The 17,167-nt window shown below is 42.0% G+C and overlaps 1 long non-coding RNA gene across 1 annotated transcript; it reads right to left on the bottom strand.

Moving 5' to 3' along the window:
* Positions 1-1,375: 1,375 nt before the first annotated feature.
* On the bottom strand, positions 1,376-17,022 carry LOC142601991 (uncharacterized). Its single transcript, XR_012835574.1, has 4 exons — positions 16,749-17,022; positions 16,228-16,285; positions 9,479-15,859; positions 1,376-3,051 (listed from the first exon to the last, which is right to left on the bottom strand). It is a non-coding gene; the product is annotated as an uncharacterized LOC142601991 (long non-coding RNA).
* Positions 17,023-17,167: the final 145 nt, after the last annotated feature.

The raw sequence follows: 17,167 nt of genomic DNA, 5'->3' as shown, positions 1-17,167 counted from the left end.
CCTTTCCATGCAGCCGGCATAAACACGTGCCCGGTCAGCAGGTACATCTGGCAAATCAAGGAAAACCAAGAGGATGTTACCTGCAGCACCTTTGCAGTTTTGTGGTTCCCACCAGTTCTTTGAGGTACTATTACCAAATCCCTTTGATTATTCATCAGTACCTCGGTGCTTCTGAACTGGAGAGCACAGGGACGACATGTGCATCACGGACCTGCACTTGCACCAGCACACAGCGGGTACGTGGCGCACCGTCAGCCAGACCTACTGCAGAAATAAACAGCAGCGTAGCAACAACCCACCATAGTGCTCTTCATCTTCCATGACCTTCCTAGCTTCGTAGCTAATTAACCTCTACATCACAGCTATGAGTCAGGTGTCTGGTAATAATGTCAATATAAATGACTTTTCAAATGAGAATACTGAGGCTAACAAGAAACATGATGCCAGAGACCAGAGCTCAAGTGCTACACCCTGAAGTTTGACTCCATCTCACTGCTGTTTTTATAAACTACTTTACCTTTAAAAGATGCAATCTTTGTAAATAAACACGTGCATGCATGTGTGTACATATAAAGTCTCTTTCTCCCTCTTTTCACATCTACTTACAGGACACATATAAATATTGTAAAATCTAGCATTCTTTGTATTGAAACTCTGCTCGCTTCAAAACATCGGGTCCTGTTACAAAGGCCTTTTCCAGGACTGAGAGGAGCAGGACTGGAGAGGAGCGTGGCTAGTGTGAGCAGTCCAAGGGCTGTGCTACTTGGGGGCAATGCATGGCTATGGCCCTCTTGCCGATCTGCAGCACGTGTTTTTAAAAGACATGTGCACTGATGAAGCAACAATTACTTCCCAGCAGTAGCACCAGGAAAATTAAAGCACCCTAAGTCCTAATGCCTTCCAGCACTGCTACTCCAGGGGTGTGCTTGCTTCTCTTTCCCAACACACTGCAGGCTCCCGCATGGTATTTTTCTGTCCATTAAAGCGTTAGGTGGAAAAGACCAATTAGGTCACCTGGTCCATCCATCCCCTTGGCAATACCTTCTTCAACTTCCTTATTCAAGCACTGCTTGGAAAAGGTTGCCATTGACTCAATGGGTGGTTCATCTGAGTAAAGCTTAAACAAAATCTGTGAGATTTGGCCACCAAAGTGTGGTGACAAGAGGATGCAGACAGCAAAGCCTCTTAAATTTTGGTGTGGGCCCAGCAGGGTGTAATGCAGAGGCCCCAGGAACATGTCCTGAATGGGCCATTTCTCACCAGCCGGAGGCTTTGGGGAAGTGCTCCCACCTCCCCCAGACCATCCTGCTCCTGGCCCCACCGCCACCCCCTGGCCCACACAGGCAAGGGCCGTGGGCTGGGGTAGCCTCCCCACACTCCCACCCCAAAGACCTGCCCAAGGGCACTTCTTCCAGCTTGCAGAAATCACCAGGACGTTAGACCCTTGGTATTTTTTAAAGCTGTTTTGGCTTTTCAGAGCCACGTGCTCTGTTTTACAATGCGACATGAGTCAGATGTCTCTCTCAATGCCCCATCTGAATACATATATTCCCATTTGTTTAAATCCTGTCCTGCCAGCTTTGGGAACCTCAACACTTCACATGTCTGCATGCTCTACAGCAAGCTAGTTCAGCCAGCAATGAGACAGACCTGAAGAAAGAAAAGGCAATAGCCTTTGCCAAAGATGCCCTTACAACTTCACCACATCACACGTTATTGATCTAAGAATCTCATTATTTTCAAAATACAATAATGTTTGTGGCTATCCTGAAGGAAAGAAGTGTAAGTTAACCTGGTGCCTCGAATAAGGCCTTGGTTTAGAAATTTCTCTCCTGACTAGAAACTTCTAGTTTATATAAAAAAACCCAGCTTGATCAGAAAATAATCCATTTAAATAGAAATTGTCAGTGCTGATAACAATGTTGTTTGAGCTCTTTTTTCAGAGTATCTGACACAAAACCTACTGAATATAATAGGGTTTCTTCACTGGTTTGGATGGACTTCATTCAAGCAGCTCTTAGCTCCTTTAAACACTTAAGACAGATATTTATACTGGTTTTAGTCTAATTTTTCAATCTTCTAAAAATCAGGTTTGTACAGTAAAATTCTAGTCCCTTCTTGTGGATTTTGCCATTTGCTTTACTAATGCAATGAAAATCTCATCCTTGGGCTTTGGCAATTTTTAATAAATCTTCATTAACAGATGAGCTTTATACTTCTGAGTGATGGGTGTAAACTAAATACTAAAAACATTAAAAGATCATATGTAGGCCAATGTTTACCCTCAGCTAGATCAAGGAAAAGCAAAAGTAATTCAATAGATCTAAAATTTGCAGGTTTATGTAGAGTCTTAGTGGAGATTGTGGTTTGTAACTTCCACGCATGAAGTGGATAAAGTGGCTCCAGATAGAGGATGAAGTGGCTCTAGGTACATTATTTTCTCATCACATCTACAGACTACCAGTTATACTCATTTCAGTGAAAGTTGTGATCACATGAATGTTAGTCCTGTGTAAATTGTTCCAAGACAAACTTTGCCTCATTTTGGATATTGGTGATAAATCAAAGCTCAGCAGAGGTGAGCTGAAAATTTGTATTGGATGTATTGACAGATTTGTTTTCATTAGCTAATTCAGCCTCTGAGAGAATGAGCAATAGTCACCTAACAGAATCCCACATCTCTAGATTAAAGATATGCTTACACTCAGTTAAGGCTCTCTGATTACTACCAGCTAATTTCTAATGAGGCTGGGCTGTAATTTGCAGGTTTGCTTCAAGTCCAACTTCCTCCATCCTCAAAGCCAAGTGTTACATCAAATAAGCCTCAAAATTCCCACTTAATTTTGACTTCCACTTAACTCCTTGACTATCTGCCACTGCTCCCTCCCATTCCCACAGCTATTATTTATACAAACACAGACATGCTGGTGCTCTAGTGCCATTGGTAGCATAAGGATCTTTCATTGAAAAGGGCCGCCTTTTGATGTAAAATGGCTGCAGCAGAATTCATCCTTTCCCACAGGCTCCCCTGAAGTTTCCATTCCTCTGAACCTAAAACCAGAAGAGAAAAAAAATCATAAATGTGAAAGGGAAGCTTTAAGGACTCTGGAACTTGCAAAAAAATCCATGGCTTTGTTTTCAGGAAAACCCAAATCATTAGGTTTCCTGAAGCCTCTGGCAGTACCACGGGCAAAATATAGGTCCAGATCCTTGGCAGATATTAATCAGCAGGGCTATGCTGCTTACCTCAGTCTCATGATTTCTATGGTGGGGTTGTTGGGTTTTTTTGCATGTAAGTAGCATTCCTATCCAGGAGCATTCAGCATGTTTTCTTTTCTATATTCTTTTTCTCTGGTTATCTGACTCACTACCAAAACAAATAAACTAAAATAACCCTACACACATGTCTATTGTGTCGTATCCACAAAGGATTCTGTTATTACATATGCAGAAGCGGAACTTCTAGAAAATAAAACACGAAACAGTTTGAGTCTCTAAGGCCAATTACAACTACTCTGATTTAAAAGGATTATAGAGAAGCAGGCTCTGTGCAATAATTTCCAGTCTAATTACAATTTACAAAGAATCTTCATTGTTGTCAAAAATATTTAATGTGCCTTGGCATTCAGCAAATAATCTAATTCGATTTTTTTTTTTTTTTTTTTTGGTCACACGACATGATCGCACACAATTCTCCAAGCTGTTTACAGTGAGCAAAATTATCCTTGCAGCTAGATAGTTAGATCCTTCTGAACTGGTAATCAAACATGATTGTGATTGCGCTGAATTTTTAGTGCTGTCACAAGTGTGTACTTACTAATGGCACAACTAGGAGAATAGCTGCAAAACCCTAAGGTTTATGAATAAAATTCACCATGAGAGTAAGAAAGAGAGTGAGAGAGAGAGAGAATGACCAGTCTTTAGTAGGATTATTTGCTGTCTAATAGAGGTCAAAACCCCAATACAGTTTAACAATATAACAGGCATACACCTAAATGGATATGTCAGTTTTTACAGTATTAAATTATTTAGCAGTAATTACCCCAGCATGTGGATACTATAAATGTAGGTCTTAGAAGTACGAGAAAATAGTCTGCTTTGTTCATTCAAATTGATGGTTTGGCGGCCAGCTATAAAAGTACCGACAGTTGCCAGCGTTCTGTGTTGTGTGCAAGCAAGTGAATAGAGACCTTCCCTGGTGGAGGAAATTTTAAAATAAAGCTCAGGACTAATGATAAAGGTAAGTAAAAAATATGCAGTGGAGAGTTCTCTCTTTTCACAGAACTGGAAAAGTATAACTGGAGCACTGCAATGGGGTTGAAGAGACATTCCTTTGGGCAGCCAGAGACTCTTAATTTTGGCTCCAGAAGAGCCCATGCTGAGTCTAACAATCCGTTCTATATTGGCTTTTTCTGCTGAGATTTCCAATACAGATGAGAGTTATGAAGATGAGTTTTAGAGGTGATAGGTCTGACTGCTTTGTAGAAAATAAAAATACCACCGATTGTTATGCACTGCTCAACCTTGATTCAAAGACCAACAGAAGAGAAGCTCCATTGATGAGATGCCAGCAACTGAGACATCCACATTTCAAAGAATATGTGTGATGCAAGACTTATATTTGCAGCAAGGTCCTTTGGATTCTGCAGCAGCTTCCTTCAGTATCATGGTGCTGACATTTTAATTAATTCAATATAAATCTGAATTATGCAGTTATTAAAGAGGCATCTGCCTTGTTTACTTTGACACTAGAGTATCACCTTGAAGAATATGGGATGTAGTTTGTGGTAACAAGATAAGCATTTTATGAGTTGTTTCCCTTAAAAAGACAAACAGTGAACTAATGTGAATTCAGCTGATTCAACAAGATCCTGGATATTTAAGTAGAAGTGATGGTATTTGAACATTTGTCTTTACATTAGAGAGCTACCAGCATTTAGGAAGAATTTCAAAATTCACATTGCTCAGCAATTATTCCAGGTTGTCATCAGATTCAGAAAAACAGCACTACATCATTTTATACTCAACATAATGTTCACTAACATGAAGGAGTCTTGATATACTCTGTGATAAATTCCAGGTGTGTGAGCTAGGATTTGGATCCTTTGAAAAATAGGAAAAAAGTAGCTATGTTCTTTATTCAAATGAATGGCAACTCTCTGTAGGCAAATGGGTGAAATTAGATATTTCACAGCAGACTCAAAAATAAAGAACTTCAGTTCTCTGACTCAGTATCATGATATTTGCATATATTACAAAACTTCTGCATACCAATTGTGTTGCAGATGCTAAATCATGCAGAAGAATCTTATAACCCACACACATTCATTCAGTGGATGGGGATGGGGTACGTGTTTATCCATTTTTTAAAAAAATGATAAACATAAAATAGATAGCAAGCATTTTGTTGTTATGTCAATTTGGCATCTTCTGAGCAAATGTATTTGCTTACTATATATACATCTTCAAGCTGTCAAGTAATTGGACAACCATTGCCCTCTCCTCATATTACAAGTTTGATTAAAATGGCAGAGGCCAGATGCCCAGCTCACTCACAGATTCTTTAATTAGAGGGTCTCCTGAACCTCCGAACCACTTGAATGAAAAAAAAGAGCAATTAACACTTTTCCAGGGCTCCCTTCGTCCATCTGTCACAGCACAGGTGAAAAAAAAAAAAAAAAAAAAAAAGGAAGAAAGAAAGAAAGAAAGAAAAGATGATAATGGATCCTTTCTCCAGAAAACACTGGACTCTGAGTGTGCTCCTCCAGCCAGTCCATCAAAACCACCCCTCCCTCCCCCTGCAAAAGATGAAAAGCCTCTAGGTTTTCAAATATGCTAACTGCACAGTACATCGTCTAGGGGAGAAAAATCATGTGGAAGCTACACAGACGGGCACAACATGTCTTTAATCACCCCCGTTTCCATCAGGCAAGAAAGCTTCACAAAGCTCGGTTGGTTAGATGCAAGGGCTTGACATGTGAGGGCATCCACTTCCCACCCCCATGCTGCCCCCCCAGCCATCCGCGGTATCAAATGAGATCTGTTATCAGCCTTAGTTAGATCATAATGAAATAATTGCAGGACTCAGCTGAGGGTGACTGCAGTGTAGTGAGGTGAATTAATTTTCCCACCACAGCAGGGCATGTCAGATCTGGCCACAAGCAGGTCAAGCCATTATTTTTTTGTGGGTGCGTGAAAGTGATTGACTGGATTTCTCCACTTTGGGAGGGTTTGGGGAAGAAAAACAAAGGTGCACCTCAGTCATGCTTTATCCTTTAAACGGCAGGCACAAATGAAGGTAAAACAGTTCATAAATTAACACAGAAAAAACCTTTTTATTCAGGTTTAAAAATAAATCTCATGCAATTTGAGCAACTCCAGAAATTTCATCAGGCATCTGTAAAATATGCATTTCAACCCACTCCCGGGAAAATGCTAGTGGTTTTTTGTTGTTGTTGTTGTTGTTGTTTTTGAGCGTTATAATAAGTTTATGGCTAAAATGTTAGCAATGTGCAACTTCTAATGATCAATATCACAGTGCCCAGTCCCATAAATGAGACTGCTACATTGAAGATAAAACATTCAGTATGGCTCAGAGAGGTGTTTTGGATCCAAATACTTCACAACATTGTACTGAAGGCCAAATAGCACCTTATGTGCTCAGTAAAGCTAACCAAATGCATATCATTTTTCCCCAGCTATTTGGGGGTAGGGACAATTGTGATTTTCAAGATTTCCTGTGTTCTCATAGGTTATGAAAATTGATGATTTTGTGAATTTTGGAAAAGCAAACAGCTTTTTATTTAAAAAGAGCTACTCATTTTAATCAAAACTCATGTAAACCTTAGAAAGGAAAGGTACTTTGCAATTCTGACTTTTCTCTTAAGAAGAAACTTTTCTTTACCGCAAAGAAAAATAAAATTTCTATGAACGTTTTCTCTGTATTCCGTATCAAATTTCGACATGTTGTTAGCTCAGTATTTACATTCATCAGCAACTAAAGAAAAATGTGGAGCCCTACTACAGACCTATATTTTTTGGTAAAGATTTTTTTGTGTGTTTTTAAAGTAGGTACTACTGAAGGAAAAAAACCATCTGAGTTGTATGGTTGTGTTGTACAATTTTTCCAAGAATGGTGTTGTGAAGATATCATCTTCACTGAAGCCATCCTCAGAATCTGCTTCGACTCACAGAAATCCCCTGGCCATTTCCATTGTGGCCATGAAGAGGAAACGCAATGTCTTGCCTCAAGAAATGGAAAATGCTTATTGAAAAAGTTCACCAGCTCTTGCAAACTACTAGAGATGATTGGAAAGATGCGTACTTGGAGACCAGTAGAATCTTATAGAGGAATTAAATTAGGTAATTGAACGGTATGATTTTAATGTAAAACACTCAAGGCTGAAACAACTACTAAAAACTACCATTAGGAAGAAAAGACACCTGCACTACAAACCTTCAGGTTTCCCCTCATTTTTGTCTTGGATCTAGAACTACTGAGAAACAGGGTGTTAGTTACCTTCTGTATTCATTCCCCATCGGTGGATGGAGGGGAGAGGCACATTTTCAGACGTGACTTTGCTAATTTCTTTCTGTTTCTTTTTTCCCACAGCATTTAGAAAAAGGGAAGGAGATGAAGGAAAGGAGTACTACTCAGCCTTCTTTTGCTAAAAATAAATGAGATGAGAAAAAAAAAACCTGTGCAAACATCTATATAAACCCCAAGCTGTGCTTTCTTAATTACAGAGGAGGCAGAAACACCTCTAAAATACCCCTAGCAATTATGCACCTATCTTTCTTTTTAGCAGCTTTCAGGTCCAGTCACCTCAGAGGCTCCAGTGCAACCTCCTGACAAGCTGAGTGAGAACAATGTGATTATTTAGCATCGAGAGAATACAAAACCTAATACTACAGCACCTCAGCTGGAAAAACACATAAAAAAATGCATCCCTCATGAGATACCAATACCAGTTTTTACCAATATCTGGACTGCAGCAGGAGGCACCAACAGCTCTTCCTCAAAGAAAAGGAAAAAGTGGACAGTGAAGGATGATACTCTCAGACCTTCCAGGCCTGGTTTGTTTTGCTTCAGCCTAAGGTGTTGGCTCATTTTTACTCCCGATGCATGCAAACTGCATCATTAGAGACAGCATATATTACTGCCTCATGAGAAATTGTATGTCAAATCACTTTTAGGGACTATTCTTTCTCTGTAGTGTCTATTTTCTGGTTCATTTATATATCTGTATCTATAATATATACATAAGAATGTATATATGGTTTTGTGTGTATATATATATTTCTCTCCTATGTCTCCTCACTGATGAGCCTGTCCATCTCTCTCATTAACCTCTGGGCTGCAACTACCAGTCCCTCCAACATGGGAACCGCTCTGCTGCTGAGTACACTTTGGGGACAGGAAAATACCAGACCTTGACCCCCAGCACTGATAGGAGTCCGTGGAAAATTTTCAGGACAGCTGTGACAGCAAAGGGTCATGAAGAAAAGGTAAGGAGAGGGCATTTTCTTGAGTTGGGAGGAATGAAAAATACTCCAGCAAATACTCACATCAAAGTATTTTCTGGGCAACATAGAACTGCTTGATATTGCCTGGAGAGTCAAATTTTCCCCAGGCAGCCCAAAACTGGGGAAGTTCAAAGTGGTCTTTTCCCCATTCATTGTCCTTTCTTAAATATCTGTGTCAAACTCTGTTCCTCTCTTTTTTGCTGCTTCCCATCAATGCTGCCCATGAGATGGAAACCTCCCCTACCTCTGCAATCCGCTGACAAAGTACAATACAAAAATGCTGTTCTCCAGGGTACACACCTGTGTTTTATCATACCACCTTGTCTCACTCCCTCCTCCCTCCCACTGCCATCCTCTGATGTCTCATACACAGAATTTCCTTGGCCTGAGACTGTAAGACCCTCTGGGCAGAGACCTTGTCTTTTTGTACGTTTGTAAAGTGCTGCTCCTTTCCCTAGAGTTCAGCCCGTCATTGCTCTTCCATCTCTTCAACAACACAGAGCTTTACTTTCTCTCTGACATAAAATTCTACTTTAAAAATGCTTTCATACTGTTGTGGGTCTTGAAGCTCCAGTAGCAGCGAGGCAACGTGTTCTATAAATGGCACAAACGCTGATTGGTAATATCATGTGTTAATTGGCAATATCTGCCTTCAGTAGGCTCTGCAATATGTGTTATATCACACTGACTAGTTACATACCCATGATAGTAGGTATTAACTATTTGCAGGATAAATGTGTGCTCCTTTGAAGGAGGCATGTGAATTTAGTAGTTTCGTTTAATTAACCTTTATGGCCTGTCAAAAGCTGGAAAGTGAAGAGAGCATCCATCGAATGTGACATACTGTCAAAACCAGGCAAAGCAAGTATTGTCTCCCCCGCTGTACAGTTCCCTCAGAAACATCCCCTTGAGATAATCATCTTAGCAGTATCAAAATCTTGGCAACCCTGACCTGATCCAGAGCTCACGAAAGGCAATAGGAGTCTTCCACAGACTTCACTGGTTTTCAAGTGCATCACTGTTGCTCCTTTGGTCTTAGCAGTTAGACAGGATTCAGTTCCCCCCCAGGACCACTCTAGATGAGAAAACAGTGATGTAGTACAGTGATCTTCTCTAGGTTGTGTTTTTACTTTTCTTTTTTTCGCCAGACTGGAGATGTGTTTCCCTGAACGTGGAGGGGGTTTCTGTACCCCATTTCTGTATCCAGAATTCACCATCCAGCACCACCAAGCTCCGCACTCGCGACCCTCAGTCCTGCTCCTGCCGCCCCAGCCCTGCTCACAACTGCTCCTCCTGGATTTCAGGTGGCTTTGCTGCCACCGAACACTCAGAAACTGCAAACCCAACATCCCATCTCCTGTGTGCCACCAAGGAAATTCCCCTGCCTACAAGCTCAGCTCTGACCTGGCATGTGCTGTCTAAAATCCCTCCATTGTCTCTGCCTGTTATTTTCTTCCTATTTAAAGAGGCTCAGTTGCTTCTTCTTCAGAGCATGAAAAGGAGTGTTTGGCAAACCCCCTGATTTTAATGAGATCTATTATTGTCTTTGGATCAAAGGCTCACTTGATGGCAGCTATTAGCACCTTTCACCATAACAGTAATTGAAAGGTGACCACAGGCATCTTCTGTTTACTCCTCAACAGCACCGCCTCTTTCTTCCACCCAGATTGCAGAGGTCTGTGGGCACATACTTGACCAAGAATGAACCTGGTGCATGTCTTCACTGTCAACAAAGGTGTAGGAGGGGGAAAAAGGGAATCTTGGTGTTATAATCCACATTATTTCCTTGCAAATTCAGGTGGAATAAAAGCTTTAGTTTTCATCCTCTTGTAGGCACTGCTGTAATCTCTTCACTTACACAGCCAGCTTTACCTAACTGGCATCCAATATAAACGACAACATTCAGTTCACCACAACAGTATGGGAATATATCTAGCACTCATTTTTTTACCTTGCCTAAACCACTATTATTGGGGAGAATTACTGGTTTTACTAGGCTGGCCTGTTCCACTTGAGGGAAGTCATCTCCATCCTTTCTCCTTTCCTTCTACATACTCCCCTGCTGCAGCTGCTTTAGTCTCATGGGTGAAAATAAAATAGAACTTTCTTCTAACAGCTTAAGACTTAAATTAGGCTGTTTCTGAGAGAAAAGGCAGGCTAGAAACCTAGTCATTTTAATAAACAGCCAAATTTTATCTCACACAGGACTGAGCTGATAATCAGTTGATAATATCTAAACGTAATATCTAATTTATAATACTGGTATCACAGAGTAGATTTTCCAGGCTGTCCAGCTGATGCACAGGAGAATGCCGGGTCTCTGGCATGTCATTTCTTAGAACAGGCTCCTGATAAGCAGTGCTGTATGTTAAAAGCCATTAAACATGCTAACATCTTCTATCTTCCAAATATCTGCTGAGGCAGGTGCAGAGGCACATGGATGAACCTAACATCCTTTGCAAGGTATTAGCGTTGCATATAACCACTGTTTATTATAGGACTACAAAAGATGAAATAAGGAAAATGAAACACTTGCGCTGTCTCCAAGAGCAATGATTTCATTCTGTCTGTTTGCATGACCTATAAAGAAATTTCACGTAACTATTCTTGTCAATCATGTTCAAATAGCTCAGCCCTGCCCTTTCTGTGTCACTTTGCCTTCTCTCCATTGTGCTCGCAATCACTGCTGCCACCCTTACAGCTATTAAAGCAAAACATTAAACCACAAATTGTTAATTTCTGCAGCTATATGTACACTCTCTCCTTTCTATTTCTTGGAACTACTGTGTATGTAGTTTATTTTTTATAATGGTTTCCAATTAAATATCACTAATTCAGTCTTAACATCTCATTTTTTACTTAACTTCAAAGGCAACAAAGCAACTTATACACCAAATTAATTATGTCTATTATCACTTAAAGAAATCCACTTAATTCTGTCAAGCCTGGCAAATGATATAAAAATGTTGGTTTGATAATATTAACATCAACAACTTAAACTGTATTTAAACTGGGGAGGAAGAAAATAGAAATAATTAATTGCTCATCACAAATCTGCCCAATATGGAATGCCATGTGGTTCTGCTTTTCTAATAAATTAGTTTGCTTTCTCTGCACTATTCTTTGTGAGGTATATAAGTAGTTAAAGCAGCATATTGAAAAATGAACAATCAGGCTAATGAGGAAAGTGATTAAAAGTTATTAAAACCAGAGCCAAAATACTGAGGAAGATGTAGAAGTTTTGAAATGTTGTCCCATGTGAGCAGGACCAGAAAGCGTTCACCTTTTCCTTTTTGTTCCTGTTTGTCTTCCTCCCCTATCCAACGTGAGAAAATTTTATAATGAAAAATAAAACAAAACATCAAAGGAGAGGAACTGGGACAATCACATTGATTTAAGTGCTAAAATCTGCGAAGGGAAGAACAAAACTCAGGCAATCTCAGGCCTCCAATGTTACGGCCGCTTGCACTGCGATTTTACTAGGGCTCTTCACGGGAGGGGTATGTCTGAGCAGACCCCAGTCTCTTTGCATCGGGCCAGACGTGGGGAGCAGCTATCAGCAGCCGGCACCCCTCCTCGCTCTGCTCCACCCGGAACGCCTGGCAGCCAAAGGGTGCAGCGGACACCGGCACCGGCGGGTGTCATGGCAATCTAAACAGACAGAGCAGAAATAAATTTCACCACCAGAGATTAGCCAGCAAATTAAACTCAACCTCCCTGACGGAAAAGCGCAGAGATGGAAAGCTAACTCTTCTCCACGTTCCTGAGAGCTGTCCCTGCCCATGGTGCCTCTCCGACACCAGCTCCCTCAGCCCCGCTGAACCCAGCGACAGGGGACATCTGATTTTTTGGCTGAGCAAAAGCCAGGAGGACACGATGCACTGTAGGTGCAGCCACTAGAGAAGGGACAAAACCTCAGAGAAAGCCATGTTCTCCAAAAGCCCCCCACAAAAGAGAGAGCCAGATCTGCCACAAGTGAAGTTCATTACTCGGCTTACCCAAAGGGAGCAATATTGACTTACACAAAGCGATGGTCCAAAGTCCCACGTTTATTCCCAGGCACAGTCTCATTTAGATGTTCAGACTGCCCCAAAAATAAGCACTTTACGGTACATGCTAGCAGAGTGAGGCACTATTTACCTATTTTCTGACACCAGAAAATTCCCCTCTCAGTTTGCCAGTCCGCTTTCTCACACATCTTTTCCACTTTACCTTCTAAGGCCATGTTAGCCAGGTGCACATCGTGACCAGAGCTGGCTTCCAGGGTGATCTTTGTGAGATAAACTTTGCAGTTTTGAAAGAGCCAAAAACCGACATCAGAGAGGAGTGGAGGTTTCAAAGCTGGGTATGGAAAGGAAAATTCAAGCTACTGTAAGTAGTACTGAAATGCTTTGGTTAGAAGTGCTGAGGGCAGGGAAGCCCAAGCACAGACACCCCTAGCTCAGCTATGGCCCTATAACCAGAGCAAAGTGTCTGAGAGTCCCAAAACCTGCTGCCACAGAGATGCACCTGGCACTGGGAGCTGCAAGGGCACTGTGGGGCTGCAGGAGGGTCACGCCAGCGGCAGGGATGAAGTCCGGGACCACCTCAGCCCAGACAGCCCAGAGGGTGGAGAGCAGAGATGGAGCAGTGAGGAGACAGGCTGGTTTTGATGGAAATCTGCTTTGCTGTCCAGTTTTGAAATCATTTGGAAGATATGTTAGAACAGGCCCGTTCTTTTGAAATGTCTCGGTGCCAGTAAACAAGTGTGTTTTTAACAGAATAAATGTTTCAGCACAAAAGCTTTGACCAGATTCACAGAGGAGCAGTCTGCTAAACATCCTCCTCAGCAGTCGATCTATAGGATATGAGAGTCTGCTTTAACCAGAAAAACAAAAGGCCAGTCTCTTAATTTGTGCTGTCACAGCTCACACCTTGTACCTTTACAGGTCAACCTCCAGCATTTAGCCAAGACAGAAACCTGTAACAAGACCCCTGCCGATCACTGAAATCCATGTATAAGCCTGATCCAAAGTTCAGAGAAGATGGCAGGAGGTTTTCCATCAGCCTCAGTATACGCAAAGACCTTAGTGAAGAGCACGGATGTTCCCAGACAGTTTTCACACATTCATGACTGTTTTTCCACCCACTGAAAGGATTGATTTTATCTTGTATTGCTTGAATTCAACCGTGAGATGTACTGATTGGAAAATCTCAATACATGAAGGAGGAACATCTGCTAAACAGGGATGCAGGATTCTGCCCTGACTCAATCCCTGAGCTCCACTTCAGCATTGAAAAGGGGATATCATGCCTTCATTGCTTTCCAGTGCTGAATTCCCAAAGCAAAGGAATATTTTCTACTGGCATAACCCCCCCAGAGGCATTTCCTAATGCTAAACTCACCTCCTTCCCTGCAAGGCAGAGAAGGAAGGAGACATGTCTGGGAGGGTGTTTGAGGATATAATCTCCATTTTGTCACCAAAACCTCAGTGGCAAAGATTCCCTTAGCAGCTGTTTCAAATCAAAGCAACAAAGCAGCATCTAACTCACATGGGGAAAGGATGGCTGGGAAATTCAAGAGTCGGTCTTCTACCAAGTGGATCCTGGAGTAGAAATCGGTCTTCTGCATCTAGGGTCCTCCTACCAGCCTCTACCCTCAGGAAAGACTGCACAAAAATCACCTATAATATATAGTAATAGACATGGATCATTTAATAACCACCTGGAGGACAAGAGATTTAAGCTCTTGGACCAGCAGTGAAAGCAAGCTGCAAAGTCAAAGCCTTTTTCCTTGGCAAATGCCCAACAAGCAGCTATTTCTGATTTGCACGCACAAAGTGTGTTTATATCTTTCATGCAAATTCCTATGCAAAAGAGGGGCTACACAGCAAAAATTACCCCTCGCCGCCTTCCCCCGTCATCCCTGCTGGAGAGCGCAGAGCGTACTTGAGAGATCTTGTCCAGCCCCACCGGGAGGCTTTGGCGAGAACCCTTTTCTAGCACATGGTCCTAAGTGGTATCAGAAATAGTAATTCAGCCATCTCTAAGCAAACAAAAACAGAGTCTGTAAGAGACAAGAGGCTGCCAAATCTGAAGTGATGCATGTAACATTTTTCTTTCAGGAAGAAGGGATGTTTTCTCTTTCATCTGTTTTCTGTTTGTTCATTTGGTTTCATTCATTTACAAGAGTCTCCTTTTAACCAAAGGGGAAAAAGTTGATGTTTATTTACATCCTCTCTGCATAATAAGGCCCTGGCCCTTACACACATATGTGTAGTCCCGCTTAAGTCAATGGGATTACTCGCCTGAGGAAAGTTAAATAAGTACCAAAGTCCTTGAAGGCGCAAGGCATGAAATAGCTACCTATTGCAGTAACCCAAATAATCAGATTCGGCAGTTGTCCCCCTTTTTCCTCATTTAATCCATAAAGTTGTGTTCTGTTTTGTTGTTAAATCAACACAAAGTTATCACTGGAGTTAAGAAGGCAGCACCCAGTCTGATTTCCACGCTGCCCGACATGCAGCCCTTTGTTATAATCATCATAATAATATTAAATAAAAGATAAGGACCGCTGTCAAAAAGTTAATCATCAAAAGCTGGAAATCACATAGTGAATCTGTCAGTCGTCTGAACTGGACGGGGTCATGAAAATGAAAGGGAAAGAATGCGCAGTCCACAGACGATGCTTACATGCTAATAAAAACCAGCCAGGCAAAAACATATATGCACAAGACTGAGCAATTTGTCACCCTGGGCTATCATGGCTGTTCCCCTGCCTATTGTAACAATGCCAGCATTCAAAATAGTCAGAAAGGAGCTTACAGGAGCTGAATGCCAGCACATGTGTTTTTCCAGCTGGAGCCGAGTCCTGGACCAGCTTCTGAATTCTAGTTTAAGTTTCTTACCCTCTCCCTCAAACAGGAAAAACACATAATGCAAAGACTGAAAGCCCTAAAATAAAAATGTTGAAGAGAAACTAATGCTGGAAAGAGTCCTAAAAATATAGCTGCGAATTTGGAAGTGTTAACCATCCCCCTGCTGCACACATACCTTCCTCTCCATAGAGCCTCGCCGAGGCTCGCCTTCCTGCAGCGCGGGAGCTCGGGGACCGCAGACTCCCCCGGCACCCTGCCTGCCTTGCACCCACAGCCCAGCACGCCCCTCGCCCTGCTGGGGCTCTCCAGCTGGGAAGGGCTTTCTAAGTTTGCCTCAGCCTTGCGTTGAACACTGTACCTCCGAAAAACTTTCAAATGCTTCGATCCTTTCACTGTTTTGGTCTTGCGGTATTAATAGAGCTTCCCTCTCAGCCACTCGCCTTCTTCAGCAGGAATAGTTCAATGCTGTGCAAGTGCTTGTTTAAAAAAAAAAAAAAAAAAAAAAAAAAAAAAAGATAGTTTGAAACCCTCTCCAAAGTTTACAGTCATCTACTCCAGGCATAATCATTTCAAACTCTGCAGCACTTCACATTTGGTTAAAACCACTTCAGTTTAGAAGTGATTAGAGGTTGAAGATTTGCAGTTTAAAATTTAAATTAAACTGTTTAAAATTATTGGAACACTTCACACATTTAAAGCAAATAACTTTTTTTATTATTATTTATTTATCTTTCCTTCCCAGTAGTTCTGGATTTTCAGTAGCAAACTGCAGAGCAGAGGCAGCTATTAAAGAATCAGGAGGGACCACAAGTCAGATTTAGGTTTTCAAATCCCAGTAATTTACAGAAGAGAAAGTTGTGAAAGGGACGGTGTTTCCACAACAGCAAGGACAGCAAAAATATCTGTAGATAAATAGAGAGAGAAGTGTGGGAATGGGTAATAATAGCGTGTGGTTTAAGGTTTGTGCTAAAATATTACTTCAGATCATTTGCAGCCAAATTCCTTTATTTTATAAAAAGCCTGTACCAGAGGCAAATAAGTACATTATACTCTTTATATAATTTAATTTTAGCTTTCTAAGATTTCATAGTTTAGTTAGATGAATTAACCGAAGGACAGTAACAATAAATCCTCCTCTCCAAAAGAATCTGCCTCTTTTCCTTCCCCTCCCAAAGACACAGACAACATCCTCAAACTTATCACTCCTACAAATTTACGTGGCACAACGTATTATCTATATTTGACCTGTAAACTAAACTGCTGTTCCACAGAAATTAATCCCGAGTTCCTCCCAAGAAGGACTAGCGTTTGTGTCGAATTGCAGCTCCCAATTCAGAACAAGAAGCGCCCAGTGCGCGCACATACGTAAACCGGAGCTGGACCGCGACATTACATAGAGCATAGCCTTCTGCTTTCAGCTCGAAAGCTCTGACAAAGCCAGCCGAAAAATCAAATATTTCCTAGTTTACATCACTGCTAAAACCAGGCAATCCCCGCTCTCGGATGGGCTGGGAGGGAGGAAAGCAGCTTCTCAGACGGTTCAAAAACAAATCCCCGTTCCAGCTTTCCATCCCCCCGAGGCGAGGCAGGGCAGGGCGTGGGGCCGGGCCGAGCCGCAGGCCGCAGCCCCGCTCCGCGCTCTCCCCCGCGGCCCCGCTGCCGCTCCTCTCTCTGCCGGGGCTTCTCCGCGGAGCCGGCGGGGTGGCACCGGCCTTTGTGTCCGGGGTAACTGGAAGCGTGGGCTTGTTTTGTTTCTTCGTTCAGGGAAGGAGGTGGGAAAGAGG

Source organism: Balearica regulorum, chromosome 5, assembly GCF_011004875.1.
Source record: "Balearica regulorum gibbericeps isolate bBalReg1 chromosome 5, bBalReg1.pri, whole genome shotgun sequence".
NCBI lineage: Eukaryota > Metazoa > Chordata > Aves > Gruiformes > Gruidae > Balearica > Balearica regulorum.
The sequence above is the reverse complement of the archived record's forward strand: the minus strand, read 5'-3'. Positions and strand labels throughout refer to the sequence as shown.